Genomic DNA, 22,819 nt, shown 5'->3' with positions numbered 1-22,819 from the left:
TGGATATGTCAGAATTGTTAATGGGGGTACTTCCTCTGCCAAGATTGATTCCAATTCACTCAGGATTTCTGATATCCTGTACAATTTTTGTTATTTCCTTTCATAAATCCTCCAGTAAAGATCATCATAGTCGATATTACATAGCATTTAAAAAATTTTAAGACATTTTTACAGCTTTTATCTCATTTAATTTTTACTAGCACCCAGTGAGGATACTTTTGTGTTATTAATTATAATTTGCAGATGAGGAAAGTATGGCTTAGTGAGTTGGAGTGGCAGTAGAGATAAGAAGTTTTAAGAAGTGGGATTTGAACCCTCCTTTTCTTGATTCCAAGGCAAACAAGCTATCTGCTCTACCCTAGTACTTCTCGGCTCTACCCACAGCCACAGAGGCCTTCTTCTAGATCTTTTAATATTTTATGGTTAACAGTATGATGCTCATGGTGGCCATCTGTGATCCCTCACTTTCTCTATGGGACCAACCCATGCCCTTTTGTAGCCATGCATATCTTTAAGGAGGTCTTTTATACCACTTCTTACTTTGTTGGTAATATGTTGCAGTCTTCTTATTGCCACCATGTGTCTCTTTGTTGTTCTTTGAGTCAGCAGTGATTTTTATTCGTCTGAGATCAGGGGCTTCCATGACTGGCAGCAGTATAACATTCCACTGTTAACACTTAGTAGACCATGGGCAAGTGACTTAACATTTGGAAGTCTCAATTTTCTCATCTGGAAAATAGGGATATTCTACCTAATAAAATCAACCATAAAGAATTATTGCCTGGTTCAAATAGGATATTGTACTGCAATTCCAAAACTTCACAGCACAATGAAGTGGATAGAGAGGCAGTCTGAGATTCAGGAATACCTGTAATCAAGCCTGGCCTTTGACATCCAGGAGTTATATAACTGGGCAAATCATTTCACTTTACTGTATAGCCAGGCAACTCTCTGAGACTCTACGTTTCAGAGCAGGTATTAATCAGCTCTCGTAGAGAGACTTTCCTCACTGGAATTCACATTGGCATTCACATGGCAAGTCTGAGTCCAATCTTGCCCCCATCTCTCTTTCTCTGTCTCTCCTGTCTCTCTTTTTCTTTCCCTCCCTCTATGTATCTATACACACGTGCATATTTAACATTATAAATGTTGCATTTGTATATATACATGCACACATATACATATATTTACATATATAAATACATATATACATACATATACATATACATACATAAGAATTATAGAAGGGGACATTTTGATTGTTGAAAGTGCTAAACAATTCCCCAAATATAGAATAGTCTGCTCTTTTTTCTCTAATCAATTCTGGACCAAAATAGCTATTATTCATCTGTAGAGCCTGCCCAAGGTATGCACATTGATAGTGTAATTAAATAGACTAGACACAAGGACAGAATGATTTCATTGGTATGAGGAGTTCACAGAGTGAAGCCTTCTTTCACCTGATGGATCGAATTCACTCAGTCAGTCAATAAACATGTATTAAGAGACTTGTACTCACGTATTCTTGACACCAAAGGTGTCCCTCTGTCCAGTACTCCATGCTGGCAGTGTTTATCCAATAGCATTAAATTTAGACATATTAGCAAAATGATTAAATATTTTTGTTCCAAAATTCAGGGAACAATGGAGTTGTGTTTATTCATATCCTGGTATGTTAACTTATTGAATGTTGACATTTACTATAGCCAAGAGAGCTTGTATTACCATTTGTAGAATGTGTCTACAAGGAGAAGGGAAAGAGAATAAGTATTTATATGGTACTTACAATATGCCAGGCATTGTGCTAAGTGTTTTTTACAAATAGTATATCATTTGGTCCTCACAACAACCCTGCAAGGTAGGTGCTATTATCATCCCTATTTTAAAGTTGAAGAAATGGAGGCAAACAGAAGTTAAGTGACTTGCTCAAGGTCACAAGCTAATGTGTCTGAAGTCATACTAAAACTCAGATCTTTTCCGACTCCAGGCCCAGTGCTCTATCACTATGGCAAGGTCATCAGTGACCTTGGAGAGATAATTTTAGTGGATTGGTATGAATGGAAACCAGTTGTCAAGGGCTTACCCAATGAGTAGATAGTATGGAAAATTTGTTACTTAGCAATAGAAGTATAGATTTTGAGCTACAAAGAACCTTTAGAAGTGCCTTCCTGTTCGAGGTACCCACCTCAATTATAAGCCATCCTTGATGATCTACTCACTTGTGACATTTGCTCTTACCCCTTATGCTTTTACCTCCAGAACTATCACTGAACAGTTTCTGTGATACAAGACTATTGCTGAATCAAGTATAATGAATCCATTTAGTGGGCTCATTAGGCATCCTCCCTCTGTATAGCTATTTTGCTAGGGATTCCAAAATTCAAGTCCTCCTTACTCAGAGATCAATTTTCACCATCAGCAGGGCCTGAGTGAACCCAGTCATATCGTAGAATAGCAGAGGTTATTTCATTCAAATTCTCATACTCACTAGGTCCTCTATAACAGTGCTGTCAAACACAAGGCCTGCAGCACTTCCAAATGTGGTCCAAATCTGATTAAAATGTAATTGGGAAATGTTTAATAAAGCAAATAAAAATACAATAAAACATAAAGATAATATTACAATTTGAAACTAAGTCCTGTTTCTATTTGAATTTGACATTGCTTCTTTATAACATCCCATATACATAATGATCTGGTCTCTGTTGAAAGCATTTTACAAGGTATCCATTTCAATTTTGAATAACTTATAATTTGTAACAATAGTAATAGCTGATATTTATATAGTGTTTTAAGGTACACAAAGTCAGGCATTATACTAAAACTGGGGATACAAAGACAAATTTAAAAAAATACTCACCTATCTCAAAGTACTTCCACTCTATGGAAATTGAAGTGGCATGTACCTATAAAGTCAATACAAAATATTATAAAAATAAATACAATGTACTTACAACTGGAGTAATTAGGAAAGGTCTTTTGTAAGAAGTGGCTTTGGAGCTCAGCCTTCAAGAGAGTGAAGGGTTCTAAGATTCAAAGGTTGAGCAGGGAAAGCATTCTAAGCATGGAATGTGGCCTGTGCAATCCTGCAGAAGATAACACGTGCATGAACAATAGCAAATAGGTTAGTTTGGTTGGGGCACAAGGTGGAGGAAGAAGGACAATGTGTAAAATCAGCCGGAAAGACAAGTTTGAGACAGACAGTGAAAGGTATTAAAAGTCCAAGAGAGAAATGTCTAATATCATCATTTTACCATGATTAATCTTTTTAAAATTAAAAAAAAACTGAACTTAAGAAATAAAACAAGCATTTCCGTAACAAAGTGGAATAGAAAAAGGAGGATTGCACCTGAAATACCATGATGAACCTAAAGCTGAGAGAGACTGTGATGTGTCCTGTGTCACACCATTAATAAGTTTCTGAGGTGGGCTTTGAATCCAGGTCCTGTTGACTCCAAGCCTTAGCCATCCACTGTGGTATGTTGCCTCTACTGACCTTAGGTTCACTCAAAATGACATCACAGTAACAGAATCATGGAGTTGGAAGGGATTTCAGTAACCATTTAGTCTGAACCATACCTGACCAAGAAATGCTTCTATATCATACCTGTTAAGCATTCTCTTTGATTTAACTTGAAGTTTTCCAGGGAGATGTAATTAAGAATAGAATTTTTGTTTGTTTGTTTTGGTGGGGGTGGGACAGCAGAAGGAGAGAAAGCTCTAGATATAGAGAAATCAGGAAACTCTGCAAAGGAAGAGTAATCTACAATGAAAAATGTTACAGAGAAGGCCAGGAGGATGAGGAATGGAAAGAGACCACTGGATTTGGCAATAAGAGGTCATTAGTGACCTTGGAGAGAACAATTTTAATGGATTGGTATGAATGGAAACCAGATGTCAAGTGCTTACAAAATGGGTAGATAGTATGGAAAAGTTGTTGCTCGACCATAGAAGCATAGATTTAGAGCTGGAAAGGGACCTTTAGAAATAACTTACTGTTAGAGGTAGCCAATTCAATTATAAATTATCTTCAATGCTCCACTCCCTTGTGACAGCAACGTGCTATTGCCATTCATGCTTTGCCAAATCCTAACTCTGGATTACATGATTATGATTGATTTGCATGTGATCAAATAGTGTATGTCAGAGGTAGAATTTTAACTCAAGTCATCGGACCCCCTTTTTTAAAAGTTTTAAACCCTTGGGGCCTTTTGTTTTTGCTATTGCTGTTGCTGCTTCGGCTGTTGTCGTTTTTGTTATTGAGTCATTTCAATTTTGATCTTCTCTTTAGGACTCCATTTGGGGTTTTCTTGGCAAAGATACTAGAGTGGTTTGCCATTTCCTTCTCTAGCTCATTTTGCTTTTACATTGCCTTTATGTCCAAATATCATCCTCCCTCCCCCCACCCAGTGAGCTTTCTCTTATAACAAAGACTAAAATAGGAAAAAAAAACATTCAGCAAAACAAAGAAACACATCACAGCAACCATGACTGATGATGTATGCAATATTCCATACCTCCACACCTGTAGTCCCTCATCTCTCCATTGAAGAGAGGGAAGTCCAGAGCTCCTTTCACCACACTATATTGCCTTTAATGGCATAGATAATAAATTCTAAAAGGCCTAAAGAAGCAAATGAGAAGAAGCATGTATTAAGCACTAACAATATTCCAGATATTGTGCTAAGCACTTTACAAATATCTCATTTGATCCTTACAACCACTTTCAAAGATAGGTGCTATTGTGATCATAATTTTAGAGGCGAGGAAATTGAGGTCGAGGTTAAGTGACTTGCCCAGAGTCACACAACCAGTAAATGTCTGAAACTAAATCTTCCTGATATATTGTGTCACCTAGCTGAGATCAAAGAAAACTTCCCAAGTAAAGCATGAGATGAGATGAACCTTGATGTAGTGCAAATTTTGAACTGGTGGAGATTTGAATCGTTGGACATTTTGGCCAGAGAGAGGTACTGTACAAAGTTCCAGAGATAGGAATGTGAAAGATATTTTTGGAAAATAGCATGCAGATCAGCAAAACTTGGCTATCTTAGTGAAATAAATAAGGCTTTGTAAGTTCATCTTATTATAAATTAATAATCTAGTCAACCCTTAAAAGTTGAATATGGTTAGATATGTATTTCTATAAGGAAGTGGGGGAATTAAGGGAATTTTCCATATAATATGATCTTCATGAAATATCTAACTAATTGGTCCAAGTAAACTTTTTTGTTTGACCTTTTTATGATTGCTTCAATTTTTAATTAACTTTATATACACGAATAGGTTAATGATCTGTTCACCTATTTTTATATTTTTATATATTTGTGGTAGGTATATGTTTAAAATTTTCACTATACTTTTTGTGGTAATGTATAGGTAACAATGGCTGTTTTTAAAGTCTGTTTATGTTTTGTCTTCTCATCTTATTTAAATATCTTTGTTACACAGAAGCCTTGAATACTAAGCCTATGATTGGCACATGTTTGAATAAAGAATCTTGCTTAAAATAGCCTAGATTTTTTTTTTAATTGGGAGTACAACACTAAGACTTCTTATACATAATTTCTCCATTTCCCACAGTTCCAGGCTTTTAATATTTGCTTGAAGAACTAAATACACACCCTATCTTCTGATAAGTACTCTATTAATTGTATTAAATCCTTACAGTATTTTTCTCCACTGAATCTGTCAGGTAAACACAGGAAATATTTAGATTTCTAGTTGTAATCATATTCCAATTTGGCTAGAATTCCATTTCCCTCCTGCATTTGCTTTCTCTTCCCTAGTCAAAATAAAGACGTTTCCCAAGGAACATAGTTATGTGTTCAGTTGACAGTTAGGTTGATGGATAGTGTGGATAATGGCACCATCCTCCCAATCACCCAGTGTCACAACTGAAGTGTCACCCTTGACTCCTTACTCTTTTTTCTCACCCTCCTTCCATATTCAAGCTTCTGTCAACTCAAATCGATTTGACTTTTATAACATCTCTTGTAAATAACCCTTCTCTCTTTTGACACTGCCGTCACTCTGATGCAGGTCCTTATCATCTCATGCCTGAACTGTTGCAAGAGCCTTCTGATTGGTCTGCCTGCTGTAAGTCTGCTCCCCCCTCCCCATAGTACATCCATGCAGTGTCAAAATGGTCTTCCTAAAGTACAGGTCTGAGAATGTATACCTTCATACTCAATAAACTCCAGTGGTTCCCAATTATCTACAGGATCAAATGTAAAATCCTCTTTTTGGAATTCAAAACTCTTACTAACCTATTCCCCTCTAACTTTTCCCATTTTCTTATACGTTATCTGTGATTTAGGCTATGATTCAGTCATACTGATCTCCTTATTGTTCCTAATATACAGCACTCCATCTCTGGACTCTTGGAATTTTCATTGGCTCTCTCTCCTGGTATACCTGCTTTGTTCAAGTTCTAGATAAAGTTCTACCCTCTATGTGAAGCCATTTCTGATCCCTATTAATTCTGGTGGCTTCACTATGTCGATTTTCTCCAATTGATCATGTATATGGATTGTTTGTACATTTTTATTTTTATGTTGTCTTGCCCCAATAGACTGTGTTCCTTGGAATGAGATATTATAACTTCTTTTTCTTTGAATCCCCAGCACTTAGCAGAGTGTATGGCACACAGAAGGCACTTAATAAGTGTTTAATGACTGATTGATAGTCTGGGCAGAACTGAATCTCTTGATATTGTTGTAACAGGTACAGTCAGAAACATCCTATTGGAGAGCAGTAGGATGCTTTTTGAAGCTGAAATCCATAGTTCAGTGCATTGAATGCAAATAGAGGATTACGGTTATATTATGCAAAGCTTTTCTTGAATTGACTCTGTGAATGGGAAATGATTACATTAGTCTTAATTTCCAGGTCATTCTCATTGCCTTTGCAGAATCTGCTTTCTCCACACTCCTTGATTTTAGCCAAACTCCTTTTCATGATTTTGCTGGTTCCCACATAGGTTACAATAAGTGGAAGTTCCCTTGAATTCTTCAGGATATCCTTTGTCCTCTTGTCCCATGGCTTTCCTTGGAATCTAGAAGGAAACTGACCATCCTGTTCTCTTTTTTGCAGTACAGCTGGCTCAAGATGCATTTTTCACCTAAAAAGTCACAGATCTTGCATCATTTTTCTTTTATTTCTCTTAAATGCCATCACATTCTTCCACTAACCCTTTTAATTAATGACTTTCTAGTACTGGGTATGACCTCTTTGATTTCCCTTTAGCGCAGGTCTTCTTAAACCTTTTTATTTTTGTGTTGTAGACTTCTTTGGCATTCTGGGGAAGTCTTATTATTTTCTTAGAGTAATATTTTTAAATAATTAGAAGTTCTAAATTTCAGTTTGTTAGTGAAAGTAGAGTTAGTTATAAGTTAGTGGAAATAGAAATATATTTCCTATATAAGTTCATATATCCCCCAAGATCTCTCAGTACACACCATATTAAAAATCTTAGCTTCAGCAGAAGGATTCAAAGTTTAGATGAAATCAGTTCTGCTCATTTTTTTGCCCTGTCAAATTCAAAGAATATGTTATTTCATCCTAATCATTACCATTTCTTTATTTTTTTTCACTTCCATATTCTTGGCACCACTGTGATTACTGATGGCTTCTAGAGTGCACCTCACCCATCCTGAGCTCCACAATTATTCGTGCATGGCTCATGAGTTTTTCCAATGGGAAATTCTCTCACCATCCTGAAATTTTCTAATGGTACTTTGTTCTTGTCACAACCTACTTTATATCAGATTTATTTGTGTCCATATTTCACCCCTCTCCCTTTGAGGTCAGAGGATATGCTATTTTTCATCTTTGTATCTCTAGTATGTAGTATAGTGCCTTCCATATAACAGCCCCATCCTGAATATAGCTACATCAAAAGGACCCCTGAATATCTAAATCCAGCACCTTCATCTTAGAGCTAAGAAAACCAAGCTCCCAGAGAGACTTTGTCATTTAGCAAATGGAGATCACTTTTGGGGAATTCACTAGGTTCATAGATTTAGAGCTTGAAGGGTCCTCCAAGATCATTTTATAGATGAAAAAACTGAAACCTTCACTTGGGACTATTAAGTGAATTCCTGAGTTCACACCATCAAGAAATAGGGAAGCCATCATTTTAACCCAGGTCCTCGAACTCTAAATCTGAGACTTTTTCACTAGGCTATGCTGTTCCTTCCTTCCCAAACTATGAGATGATAAAATCCCCAATACTTATCTTTGTACCTTAAAAGAGTCATGATTTCATCCCTGAGAAAACTTTAGCTCTGACTCAGATGGTAATTGCTTCACTTCTTACTAGAATGTTTTCATGGATTTCTATATTCCCAAACCATGAATGAATGAATAAATGAAAAAAACTCTTTCCTGATTGACCAATCTTCTAGTGACGATCTTTACTAGACTCATACTTTATGACGACCACATAGTTTACCATTGGTTACATATGACCCTGAGTAAGTCATTTAACCTCTTTACCTAAGCTTCTTTATCAGTCAAATGGGGATTACCTCATAGCTTTGTTGTGAGGATCAAAGGATCCAACTCTGAAAACTTTTAAGGACTAAATGCCTGTTTTTGTTGATGTACAAACAAAACATTGCTTTCCACTTGCATAGTCCTCAAGAATTCTAGCATGACCTCCACTCCGTGTTGAAACAACGAAATAAGAATTCAGAGGAGTATCACCATTGCGTTATTTTTTTAGAGCCAAAAAGCTTATTAAAATATCTTAATTTACCTCCAACTATAGGTATCACAAAGAGGCATATCGGAATTCACTCTGGAAAATGTTATTACTTTGGACTCATAAAAATGCTTTCTTTGATGGAACACTTACCCCATTTTATTCATGTTCTGGAATAGTGTATACATTTAATGCCTACTTGGTATAAATTATAATCTGTGACCCAGAACACAAACTCTGGGTTTGTATATAGAGTTTAATCTTAGGGGCTTTGCATAATTTATTTTTCTATCATATCACCACTCAGGGTTTTCCCAGTAAACATAAGAATATAGCTCATATCCAAGTCTTCACAACCAAACAAAATGACCCTCTACTTCCATGTAAATATTCAGGTTAATAATATATTGAATATGACATGCTTAATTTAACACAAAAGGGAAAAAGTGGTTGAGAAAAGTCCTATCTCTAGTCCATACACAGTTAAAACTTTTCTTCTCCCTCCAAGAGCCTCCAAGTATACCTTGGAATAAATAACCTACTATTGAGTCCCTCCCACACACAATGTATAGTAAAAGGGAAAGTACGTTCAATGTTCAGTGTTTAATTAATTTCTGTACAGATACATACCTAATCTTTATGTACATTATCTTATTTCATTTTTATAAAAACCCTGTGAAGAAAGGGCTATTATTACCATCCTTATTTTACAGAGGAGGAAACAGAAATGTGGAATGATTTAAGTGACTTGCCCATGTTCACACAACTAGCAAGCATCAGAGATAAGATATGAACTCAGCTCATCTTCCTGATTCTAACTCTTCTACTGCCTCTTTAGATGGAGAATCCCCATCTAAAGATTGATTAGATTGATACACATTTTCATCTTGATTTATATTAAATGGTCATGATAAATGGATGAATACACTTATATACATTCAATGGAAACAACATGGTCTAGTGAAAAGAGATCAGGACATAGAGTCCAAAGACTTGAGTTGGAATACCAATCATTTAATCTCTAAGAACCTCAATTTCCTAATCCACAAAATAGAAGCATTAATATTTGCACTCTGTAACTCATGGAGTTGTTATGGAGAAAGTACTTTGTAAATCTTCAAAGTTCTATAGAAAGTGTTACTGTTAAAATCAAGAAATGCATAAATGTAAGTATGTCTGACATAATATCTGTCATGAGAATCATGCTAGCATTTTGCTCTCATAATTTTCATAAATATGTTGATTTCAATTGTCTAAATGTTTTTGTGAATGATAAGGCTTATTTTTCTCAGTAAGTGGGGCTTGTCATTATCTACCACAACACCTACTCTGCTGTGGCAAAGTGAAATATTAGCAGTACTTTCAACATAAAACTACAAAGAGAAATTCAATTGCATTGTTTCATGTTTTTCTATTTTTTTTCTTAAAATCACTTCAAACATGTCAGTGTGTAGTAGGTTCACCAAGTAGTAATAAACAAAAGATATGCTTGGTAATACAGTTTGAAGTAAAGGAAAATTTGTTTGATGGGGGTAGGGGGCAGGGGATGGGAAGTTCCTATCTCATATTCTATTCCTTTTCTTAACTCTTGGCATCCCCTATCCCTTTGACTTTTCCTTTGCATTCATCCCCCCTTACACCAGCTTAGGATTATTCTTTCCTGACATGCCCTGAGTTGCAAGTGACCTAAAAATATTTCTGACTCTGAGCACTACACCACCCCTGGCAATGGTCTTGGAGTTATTGAACTCCTCTTGATTTTAAGGCCAGAAATCTAACTGAATTGTGAATGGATGAAAGCTTTCCACAAGTTATTTGTATTTTAAAAGAGAAATTTCTCTACCCAATGGATATCTAAATAGTGGAATTTCAGGCAGCATGTCAAAATAAGGTGAAGTATTTCAAGTATATTTAAAGCTTGTGTGTGCATGTGTATATATGTATATACATATATACATACACATGTATATATGTGTGTGCATATATATGTGTATATATGCATGTATACATATGTATGCACACATACATTGGGGGGTTGTCATGGCAAACCATTTGGTTTACGTAATTTAAATCATACCTCACAGCAATGATTCTCACAGTATGGTCTGGGTATCCCTGGGAGCTCTCAAGAACCTTTCAGAGGATCTATGAGGTCAAAATAATGATAATAATTAACAATAATAATAATAATAACAATAACAATAATAGCTAGCATTTATATAGTGCCTACTATGTGCCAGGTACCATGCTAAGCACTTTGCAAATATCTCATTTGATCCTTATGACATCCCATGGAGGAAGGTCCAATTATTATCTTAATTTTGCAATTGAGGAAACTGAGGCAAATAGAGGTTAAGTAACATGCTCATGGTCACACAGCAAGTATGTGTCTGAGTCTGGATTTAAACTCAGGTATTCCTGATTCTAGATCCAGAGATCCATCCATTGTTCCACCTAGCTGCTATTTTCATAATAAATGCTAAGATATTTAAATTTCTAATATGATAAATATTTTAAGATATAACCAACATAAACAGAGGGCCCAATAAGATTTAGGAATATAAAGGGATCTAGAGATGAAAAGTTTAAGAACTTTTTTAGAACTTACATAACTACAGATTGCTTGATAGTGGACAAAGTTCTGAAGCATTTAATTATATATTACAGTTTCGTAGGATGAACAAATGGCATTTCTCTGGAAGTTTCATTAGATTATTCCATTTATACGTATGGTAACAATTGATTAGAAGTCCTAAGCTCTTGTAAATTTAAATCTGGGGGCAATTTTTTAAACCAAACTTGTAATTTTCCTGCTATAGGGAACTAACTCCTTTATCATAAACTCAATCAGTGCACATCAGATTGACCTCTTTATTGCTTCTCTAATTTACTTGGTAATAATGTGTCATATATTAGAACCTTGAGTTTTTAAAGATTTTTTCTTTGTACAAAAATCAGTAAAAGGGGACAATTAGCATTTAAGTCCACTGCCAAATATTTGAAAAGATGTTTATACACACACACACACACACACACACACACACACACACAAATGTTCAAGGTAAATTGTCCTTTTGAAGTCAATTTGGGAGGAAGGTAGATTAAACATTAATATAGCATCTACTATGTGGCAGACAATTTGCTAAGTATTTTTTTTACAAATATTATCTCATGATACGATGATAGAGAACCCTGAAACTGAAAATCAACTGAAAAACTAATTGAAATAATTAACAATTTTAGCAAAGTTGTAGGATATAGAATAAACCTATATAAATCATCAACATTTTTATATATTATCAACAAAACTTAAGAGATATTAAGAGATAGAGAAATTCCTCTTAAAATAATCACAGACAATATAAAACACTTGGGATTCTACCTGCCAAGATGAACTCAGCAATTACGTGAACACAATTATGAAATACTTTTCATACAAATAAAGACAGAACTAAACAATTAGAGAAATATTCATGGCTCATGAATAGGCTGAGCCAATATAATAAAATGACAATTCTACTAAATTATCTTACTCATGTAGTATCTCTGAGGTCTCTTACAGCTCTAGCTCTATGATCTTATGATGCTATGACAGTGTCATAAGTGAAATTTAACAGACGAGAGACTGAGGCACATTTTCTCCAAGGAGTATAATAGTTCAGGCAGCCTAAATTTTTCACTGATAACCATTTAATGTCATGAGAATATGTCAGTGTGGGATCTGGACCATTGGAAGGAATAATCTCATTGATGAAGTCACATATACACTGGAGTATTTTGAGTTGCTGCATGCATTTGGAATAGTAGAATGTCATTTCCTTTTAATTATTTCTCCCTTTTGGTATGAATTGGCTGTTTTGCTATATTTGGTATTGTTTCCTTTTCCCATTCTCTTTTTCAATGGATCTTATGATTAGACTTCAGCAACTTCCTCTTGTGTCACTCTAAAGCATTTTTATCCCCTTCCTTGATATTTGCATTTTTAAATTCTCTTTCTTTTGAATTGCCATGCCTGACCATTTCCCCCCCACCCCATACTATTGTTGAAGTGAGGCCTGAGGAAAGAAAGGTGTCATCAATACGATTGTACACACACAGAGACATACACATGTGTGTATATATGTATGTATATACACAATACATATACATATGCATATGTGTACACACATTCATATGTACACACATCTATGTGTCAGTATATATGTATATATATGCATATTTATGTATCTTCATATGTCACCCCCTTCTTTCTTTCAGTTTCTTTTCTATCAACAATCCATTTCAATCTTTATCTTCACACAATTAAACAATCCTCAAGTTATGGGATTTGCCAGGTGCAATCAATTCTTAGAGTCAAAGATCTACAACACTGCCTTTTGTCATGTAAAATTGCAGCATGTATTGGCCTAATCTACATTCACATTTTTCCTCTGAGCAGATTTTAACATTTCCTCTATTAAAAAAAATAGGCATCCCCCCAATATTACTACCACCCTCTCTTCCTCTCCATGTACTCAGTCTCTGAAAGAGTAATCTGTTTGAAATTTCTTGCCTTCTTTTTTTTTTAAATTTGTTATAAACTGACTGATTTCTATGTCCTTGCAGCTGTTCTTGCAGTAAATGTGCATCAGCTTCTTATGACCTGCCCATTTTAGCAAAATGCCTACCTGCCTTTTTCTCTAATGCATGATATGAAAGCTGAGATAATGAAGATATGAATATGTCCAACAGCATAACAGATGTTCTTGATATTGTCTGGCACATAATTAGCACCAAGGTAACAGAAACACACACAGAAGGCTTCTTATGTAACTTCTCATGCTTTAAGCAGTCATAGCACCTTAGGCTATGGACTCATCAGATTTCACCAATTAAAAAGGGCTGGGCTGGAGCAAATTGTGTAAACGAGATTTCCAAGTTAAACCCTAAGTGGCTTCCAAATGCACACAGGCTGAATTAAATGACCAAAAAAAGTTGTGATATCTGTATTGTGGGTAATGACCTGTTCAGATGTGATACTTAACAGAACACTTCATCCTTCCATTTGTTCAGTAAACAGTTATCAGGCTACTTACTGTGAAAGACACTGGACAGACTCTGGAGATACAAAGACCTACACGACACAAACCCTGCCCTCAGGCAAAAACTTTGGCGTGAGGTTTAGGGAGATGAGTGCAAAGGAAAGAGTTACCAGAAACTTGAGGTAGAGTGGATGAAGACGCAGGAAAGAACTTTTAGCTGGGGGCTACAATGAGAAAAAGTAGCCCGTGAGTTACAACTTGGAGGAAGGCATATTTTAACAAAGATGGGAGGAGGGAGGAGGTACAGATCCACTTCAATCATTGAAGGTAAAGGCATGGAAGTAAAAGAGGACAGGATAAGAAGGGAGGACAGAAAGGAGTTTAGTTTGATGGGAACATAAAGCATATGGAAAGAATGAATGAGATAAATCTGCAAAGGTAAGTTGGAACCAAAATGTTCTATAAATCCTCCCTTCACAGGAGGTTCAGTCGATATGTTGGAGAACTCCATGTAGGTCTTTTAACATCCTCTGTGTACTGGGGAAGAACTATGGTAAATGTCCATTGCTTATCACTTAACTCTAGCCATATGAGCAGCCCTCTTCCTTGCCTAATCATATATTTCCTAGGTGATATCCTTTAAGACACACCTTGTGCACAAGTCACCATTGCTGTCTTCAAAGATTTGAAGTTGTACCAGGTGGAAGATACATTGGACTCTGTGTAGGAGGGCAGAAGTAGAAGAAATGGATGGAAGATTCTGCAGAAAGCTGGGTGTGAAGAAGAACTTTATAATGGTTGGATGCACTCGTAAGTGGAAGGGTTCCATCAGAATGTGCTGCAGTGGAAAGAGTGCTGAGTCAGAGAATCTAGGTTTGAATTCCAGCTCTGCCACTTACTTTTTTTGTGAAAGTGAATAAGTCATACTAGGTGGTGAAGTGGATAGAGCACTGGGCCTTAAGTCAGGAAGACCTGAGTTCAAATCCAGCCTCAGACAACTTACTAGCCATGTGACCCTGGACAAGTCACTTGTCTCTGCATCAGTTTCTTCATTTCTAAAATGAACTGGAAAAGGAAATGGCAGACCACTCCACCATCTTTGCCGAGAAAACCCAAAAGGGAGTCAAGAAGAGTCTAACACAAATGAAAACAACTGAAAAACAACATTGTTTGAGTTTTGCTTTTGTTTTCTGAGGGAATTGTGCTAACTGATCTTTTAGGTCCCTTCCATTTCTAAACTCATAACTTTTTCTTCACAGTAGTAAACTCTTTGGCACTGGAATCATTTGAAGAAAGAGTAATCCTATCTTGGGCAAGGGGTTGTTCTAAAAAAAAAATCCTAATTCCCCTTTCAACTCAAGGATTCTATCAGTCTATGAAATCAAGCCCTGCAATGCTTAGAAATACAAAAATCTGTTTGTAGATAAAATAATCCCCTGCTTTTTGCTATAAAAAATCCTTTCATCTTCCCCCTTTCTAAAAGAAATATTTTGAAGATATTTTGAGTAAGTGAAAAAAACTATCTTGAAAACTTCCTAGATTTCTAGGTAAAAGTCTTAACTGTATTCTCTTTCAAACTGCTGAAATGAGAATCAATTCTGGCTGTCTGGTCAAAAAAAAAAAATGAGCTCTTTCACAAGCCACATGGGCAAACTGTAATCTAAGTAGGCTAATTTGAAAATGTTTTGACCTCCTAGGAATGCATGCACAAGATACCAACCTGAACCGACTCAAATCAGTTATTCATAAGTGGTTGTCAAATGTAGCATTATAGTGCTCAACCATTTTGCCTTGTTCTTCTCCTTGAATTTAGACAGAAAGAAATGTGGTCTGTCTCATTCAATAGGGAAGAATCGTAATGTTTACATTTTGAGTTTTTAAAATCGCTATCATAAACAAATAACTAGATGATGATTATGGGCCAGGTTTCTGTGGCCACGGAAAGTGGACTCCTGGGGCTCATAAGACTAGCATTAGACTGGGAGAGACGATTGCTTAAGATTTGCAGCTGTGTAGGACAAAGCTTTTGTCAGACCCCAAAGTTTTATAACTTCATTATAAACTCCCCTCCAGGAAGTCTGTGGGCCAAAATATGATTCCTGAAATTTATGAGAGGGAGCACCTGCAGCTTCTAAGTCTGCTAAAAACAGGTGGAGCAAAGGCTGAAATACTCGGCTCACTTTCTCATCAGAAACAGCTGCTTCAGATTATGATTTGGCTGTAGTGTGCACAGGTGCTCAAGCTGTTATCTGCTTATCTAATGTTAGAAAACATATGGATTATTGATGAGAGAATCTGTTGGTTAGATTAATTTTAAAAATATTATAATTACTGATGGCAGTGTATACAGTTTAGACTGTGATTTATAGGATCCCTTAAATAAATGTTTGCTAATTGCTAGTTGAGTAATTGATCATGTCATTAAAACACTCCATTTTTATTGTTCCTGTTGCTAGTTCTCTTCAAAATAGAGAAAGAGAGCTAGCTAGACCAATGGGTAAAATACATTTTTTTAAAGATACAAGGCAGAGGTATGCTAAGGTTTTCCTGATTTGGACATTGATTTATAATACAAATAAAGATTTGCCAAATAACTTTGTTTATAAGTTCAAAGAATTAAGATTAAAAAGACATATTGTCGCTTGTATCTTAAGGTCTAGATTTTAGATGATCACCAGTCATAGAATCATAGATTTAGAGCTTGAAGCCATCTTGGAGATTATCTTGTTCAATGTCTTCATTTATGGATAAGGAAATCGAGGCCTAGAAAAGTTAAGTGGCTTGGCCAAGGCTATATAGGCAAGTAAGTGGGGGAACTTGAATTAGATCTCAGGTTCTCTGGCTCTCTGAATCTAATGTTCTCCACCTCACCCCTTTTCCACACTAATGGGAGTTAAAACAACTAAATCTGAGCAAAAGGATTGTTGAATCAAAAGGCACATATAGACTAGGTCTTACTTGTCCATTCAAGAATCTAACATTAGGCATGACATACAGTCAGCACTTAATAAATCTTCATGGACTGATTGGATCATTTATTAAGTGCCTTCTATATGAACATAGCTTATTAGTACATAGCATTTTATTCCCAACAGCTCTATGAGAATAGATCAGACAAGTATTAGAATTTCTGACTTACTGAAAAAGGATCAAGGACTCATGGCAGTAAGGTGATCTTGCACAAGATCGTAAAGCTCATAAGTAACAGAAGCAAGAATGGAAAGTAGCCTTAATAGCAAGTCCAGTAGTCTTTCCTTAGCACCACACTCCCTCTCTACATGTTCATCACCATACGAGATGCTGTCAGAGGAATCAGATAATTAGAAAATATATCCTCTACCCTAGGGAGCTAACAATTCCATTCAGATGGGCATACAACTTGAGAAAAATTCAAGATAATTTAAGTATGAGGACTTTAGAATTAGGAGGCAGATAGAATTACATTACAAAAAAAAACTTTACTGGAAACAGTTATATACATTCCATAAATTCCACATTCCCTACATGTCCCACTCTTTCCTGAGTCTACATCTTTGCTTATGTGGTTCCAAACATAGGGAACATCTTGTGCTTTAGTTCATTTCCACTAAATGAAATTGTATCCAACCTCCTCCATTTGGCCCTCCCAATCTCTTGTATGGTAAAAATGATTTTTCTTCCTTTATTTTCCTAGTTACTTTGAACTTTATGCCCCTATAATGTTCTATTTTGTATTCTATTTAGTTATGGAGTAACAATTCCCCCATCAGGCAATAATTTTTTTGAGTACGGGGATTCTGTTATATAAATCTTTATAATTCCCCTAGTATTTAATATCATACTTGGTACATGAAAATCACTTAATGAACATCTGTTGAATCACTACCTGTGGAGGGAAAAATTATTATGTTCATTAAGTAATATCTAATGACATCTTGAGTAAAGAGTGGCAGTCCCCATAAGTGCTGAAAACATTGAAGCAATGCTTCTTTTTCTTCACAATGGCTAGAGCTGAGATTCTCTAGAAAAATAATACGATAGTATGTCTCATACTTTCTTGAAAGTTTCTACTTTACTTTAACTGTTAAATCAATTTTCTTTCTTTTTAATTTGGAAAGTGGTAATCTTTTTATTATTTTTTAATTTGCTTTTTGTGTAAATACTTTCAGTTCAACAGAACATAACATTAGAAAATGAGTATCATTTATTTCAACTGATGTATGAAGACCTAAAATTTTCTGGACTGCTTTAATACTTTTATTCTCAATATGATCATTGTCCCCTTTCCCATAATTTCTGCAATAATTCTTATTTAGATTGGAAATCCTGAAACCATCAAATCAAAAGATTGGACAAGTAATAGAATTTTAAGCTTTCTATCCTTGGCTATACATTCTTTCTGTGGTTTGCTCTAATGAAATATATCAGCATTGGGTTAATTTTGAGGGAAATTCAATTTCCATTGTGGAAGTTGCATGTAAAATTTTGGATTGTATAATTTTAAGCACATTAGATATCACCTAGTCTATCATCTACCTTATTTTACAAATGAAGGAACTGAGGCTCAAAAACTATAGATGTATTGCCCAGTTAACATTGTTGTTGTTCATTCTTCATACTTGAAAAGGGCCATTGACATCAAGATGTTGAAGTCAAAGTACAGTTGTTTGACTCTGTCTGATCAGTCCAATACAACTCAGAAAGATCTACCACAGGTCAGGCACAAATGGTCTATTTGAATATTTGGGATGGGAATGTTTCTAGATTTGCACACCTGACATTTCTTTTGATCTGCGATTCTTCTTTGCTCATAGAGCACAGCACCTTCTTTGATGTGGGCATGCCATGCTAGGTGGCACTGTGCCAGCATCACCCATGTTTCACAATTGATATTAAAGTTCTTCAGAGAGATCTTGAGATTGTCATTGTACCACTTCTTCTAACCTCCATGTGAGCACTTACCTCGTTTGAGTCCTCTGTAAAATAGTCTTTTAGATAAGCACATGTTTGGTATTCGAACAATGTGGCCAGTCCATTGGGGTTGCACTCTCTGTGGTAGGGTTTGAGTGCTTGGCAGCTCATCTCAAGAGAGGACCTCACAGTCTCATACCTCATCTTGCCAGGTTATCTTCAGAATCTTCCCAAGACAATTCAAATGGAAGCCATTCAGATTCTTGGCACATGTATGATATTATTTATATATCTTAGCATTAGGTGAATATCTTATTTTTTGTTATTACTTTATTGGTACAAATATGGAAGAAACATCAGAAATTTATCTTGAAAAGACATAGGGATTTTGGCAGATTGCAAACTCCATATGTGCCAACTTTATCATAAAGTAACTGAAAAAACTCATGCAATCTTTGGATGCACAAGAAACAGCTTCCAGGAATTTAAAGCAGCTCCAAAAAAGTGACAGTCTTTCTATATACCACCCTAGACAGACCATACCTGGAGTTTTGTGTTCAGTTCTGGGCTCTGAATTTTATTAAGAACATTGAGAACTTGGAAAATAGCAAGGTGAGGACAATGCAAACACTCGAAGGGTTATTCTAAGGACTGAATGAGACAATATTTTTAAAAAAGCACTTAGCACATAGGAGGTGCTACATAAATGTTTATTCCTTCTCCTTCTGTTCCCATCAGTTGAAGAGATTAGGTATATATGGCCTATGAAACAGACTTGGGATGCAGCATTGTAACTATTTTTAATTGTTTGGAGGGCTCTGAAGTAGAAGAGAACATTGTTTTTCAGTCATTTTCAGTCATGCCTGACTCTTTGTGACCCCATTTGGGGTCTTCTTGGCCGAGATACTAAAGTGGTTTGCCATTTCCTTCTCTAGCTCATTTTAGAGATGAGGAAACTGAGGCAAACAGGGTCACATGGCTTGCCCAGGGTCACACAGTTAGTAACTGTCTGAGGCCAGATTTGAACTCAGGAAGATGAATCTTCCTGACTCTGGGCCTAGCACTCTATGCACTTTGCTACCAAGATGCCCCCAGAAGAGGAATTAGGTTTGTTTTATTGAGTCCCAGATGAGAGAATGAGGGGCAAAGGGGTGAAAATTATAAAGAGGAAAATCTAGGCTTGATGGAAGGAAGAACTTGCTAACAATTAGAGCTGTCCCCAAAGTGGATTGGGCAGCCTCTGAGGTTGTACGTTTTCCCCCTACTGGAAGTCTTCAAATAGAAGCCATGTGACCAGTACTTTGTTGTCTTGTCATAGGTTTTCTTGTTCAAATTTGAGATGGATTAAATTGCCACTGAGATCTGATCAGATTCTGAGATTGTCTGATCCTATGCCTTTGTAAAGATAGTTTTTACTTTTTCGGACAGTTTGCCTTTTAAAACCTGAGCATGGCCTACATTCTATGTTGTTTGTTCAACATATATGCATGCATGTACACACATACATACATATACATATATACACACATGAGGTAAGAATAATAACAGATCTTACGTATCAGTTTTGATTTGATGATCAAATGAGATAATGTGTGTAAATCACTTGGAAAACCTTCAATCGAAGTGTCAGCTATTCGTAATTATCTAGATGTTTTGAAAAGAAAAAGCAACATACAAAATCATGGTATTCAGAGAAAATTACTCAGAGAAAAATCAGTGGCATCATTTATTTACTCCTATACTTCATTCAGGATTGATTTAGGGTATCCAAAGTTCATGAATATTACTGGATATATATACACATACATACATATACACACATACATATATATATACATACACACACATATATATATATACACACATAAATAGGCACACACATACACACACATGCACATACACACACACATCACAGAGTTGGAAAGGGACCTTGGAGGCCCACTAGTCCAACTCATACCTGAATCCTATGCCATATACCTGTACAGTGATCACCCAGCCTTTGCTTGAAGCCCTCCAATAAGTAAAAATCCACTCCTTGAGTCAGCCCATTTGATGTTGGGGAAGCTCAAATTGTTAGGAAGCTTTCCTTACATCATCCTTCAATTTTCTTTTTTCGTTATTTCCGTGTATTACTCCTATATGTGAACTGTGAGGCCAAATAAGTCTAATCACTCCTTCACATGGAAGCCTGCCAAGTGCTGTAACAAAACAACAAAATAATAATACATTTGCGCTTTAAAGTTTTTAAAGCACTTTACATATATTGTATCATTTACCACAATCCTGTGTTAAGTGCTATTATTATCCCCATATTACAGATACTTGATAGCTATTATTACTTCCCTACATCTTTCCACCTCCAAGCTATCTCCATTTTCTTCAAATACTACTCACATGTTGTGATCTTGAGGCCCTTCACTATCTTCCTTACTCTTATCTGTAAGCACTCTCTAGTTCTCCATCCTACCTAAAATTTGGCCCCCAGAACTGAACACAGTATTAAAAATGTAATCTGTCCAGGTAAAGTACATAGTGACTACTCCTAGACTTGGACACCACCTCTTTTAACGGTCTTGCCGTTACCCATAAGCATCCACTTCCCCAGATAGAATTTCTGATATTCTCCTGTTTGATCATATTCTCCTATTGTTCCATTTCTCTCTTTGTTTCACCCCTCTTACACCTATACTTAATGTCACCAAAGAATGCATCAATTTTCTTGTCTGCCATAGCATACTATTGACTCATATGGAACTTTTTGTACAAAAAACACCCTTTATAATTTTTAAATGAATTTCTATCAACTTGCAATCTAAGTTTCAGACTTACATTAATTATCTTTAAAGCTAATAATTCATATTTCTATAGGATTTTAATGTTTTTTAAAGAAATAGCTTTCCTCCCAGGAACTGTGTATGATAAATAAAACCAGTATCTTTATATAACAAATGGGGAAACTGAAGGTCAGAGAAGTAATGTGAGTTGCCCAGGGTTATACCACTAGGAAGTTTCAGACCTAGAATTTGAACCCAAGGCTCTCAGCTTCAAATCTTTCTTAAGTGCCTCAAAAAATATCCTTTGTCTATCCATGCATGTTCTATGAAAAAAAAAAACTTGTTTTAAGAAACAAATAGTAAATGTGTTGCCTTTGAGTTCTCTAGGTTGATGGAATGTTTCAGTGACCAAAAGAAACCTATAGAACCAGTTATTTAATCTATTGGCACTTGGGTGGAATTGGACATAGCCTCATTTTACTGTCCTCCACACAGATCTACTCCTGTCATTTAAGACACAAATAGTAATGGGACTAGACTAATCAGAAAGGGTTAGGTCTTTTTTTGCTAGTCAGGTAGGGTCACATAAGTTGGTCAGATAAGAGGTCCAGTACCTAAACTACATAGAGTAAAAAAGTCAGACATACCAGAGGTAATGCAGGCAAGTAGTCAAGTCCAGGGAAGTCAGCTGGGGCAGGGAAGAACAGGCAAGCAGGTGTCATAGGAAGTGTGAGTGTATAAGTGACATGACTGACTTTTAAACAAATCTTTTCAGTAGACTTGGCTCTGAATGATGGTTAGCTCCTTCCAAAAATCAAACTATCTCTCAAAGAGTGAAGATTTGGCAGCATTAAGGAAACTCAAAAGAATGTCTAATGCCTTTTAAGGCAATACCAAAAAGGAGTTCCAAACATAGCTGGGTCAATGCCGACATTGTTGGAATAGGTGCATGGCCTTCCAAAGGGACTATTTTCAAGGATTATATTCATTTGTATGCATGAATTATAACAAGCCTGCTTAAAATCAGCAATTGCTTCATAGTCAGAACACAGGCTGAATGCCCTGGACCTCCTGTACTGTACTGTGGTAGGTAAGAGTCAAGAGTTATTAGATGATGTCCTATGAGGCTAAGTGTTAGAATGTTTGCCCCTTCACTGAACACCCCTAGACTACTGTTGTCAGAATAAAGGCATGATAAATAGCTGTTTGGGGATTTAGAACAAGAAGTTTGGGCTGGGAGAGGTCAGGTTACATTAAGTGCAGGGACATGGCACATGATGGAAAGCTAGGAGATGATAATGATGATGATGATGATGATAGTGACTAACACTTATGTGGAACTTTAAGGTTTATGAAGGATTTTCAATATGTTATCTCATTTTATCTTCACATCAACACTATGGATGTAGGTACTATTATTATCTCCA

Source organism: Vombatus ursinus, unplaced genomic scaffold (assembly GCF_900497805.2).
Source record: "Vombatus ursinus unplaced genomic scaffold, bare-nosed wombat genome assembly UNPS02014820.1, whole genome shotgun sequence".
Lineage (NCBI taxonomy): Eukaryota > Metazoa > Chordata > Mammalia > Diprotodontia > Vombatidae > Vombatus > Vombatus ursinus.
Note: the sequence above shows the minus strand (reverse complement) of the source record.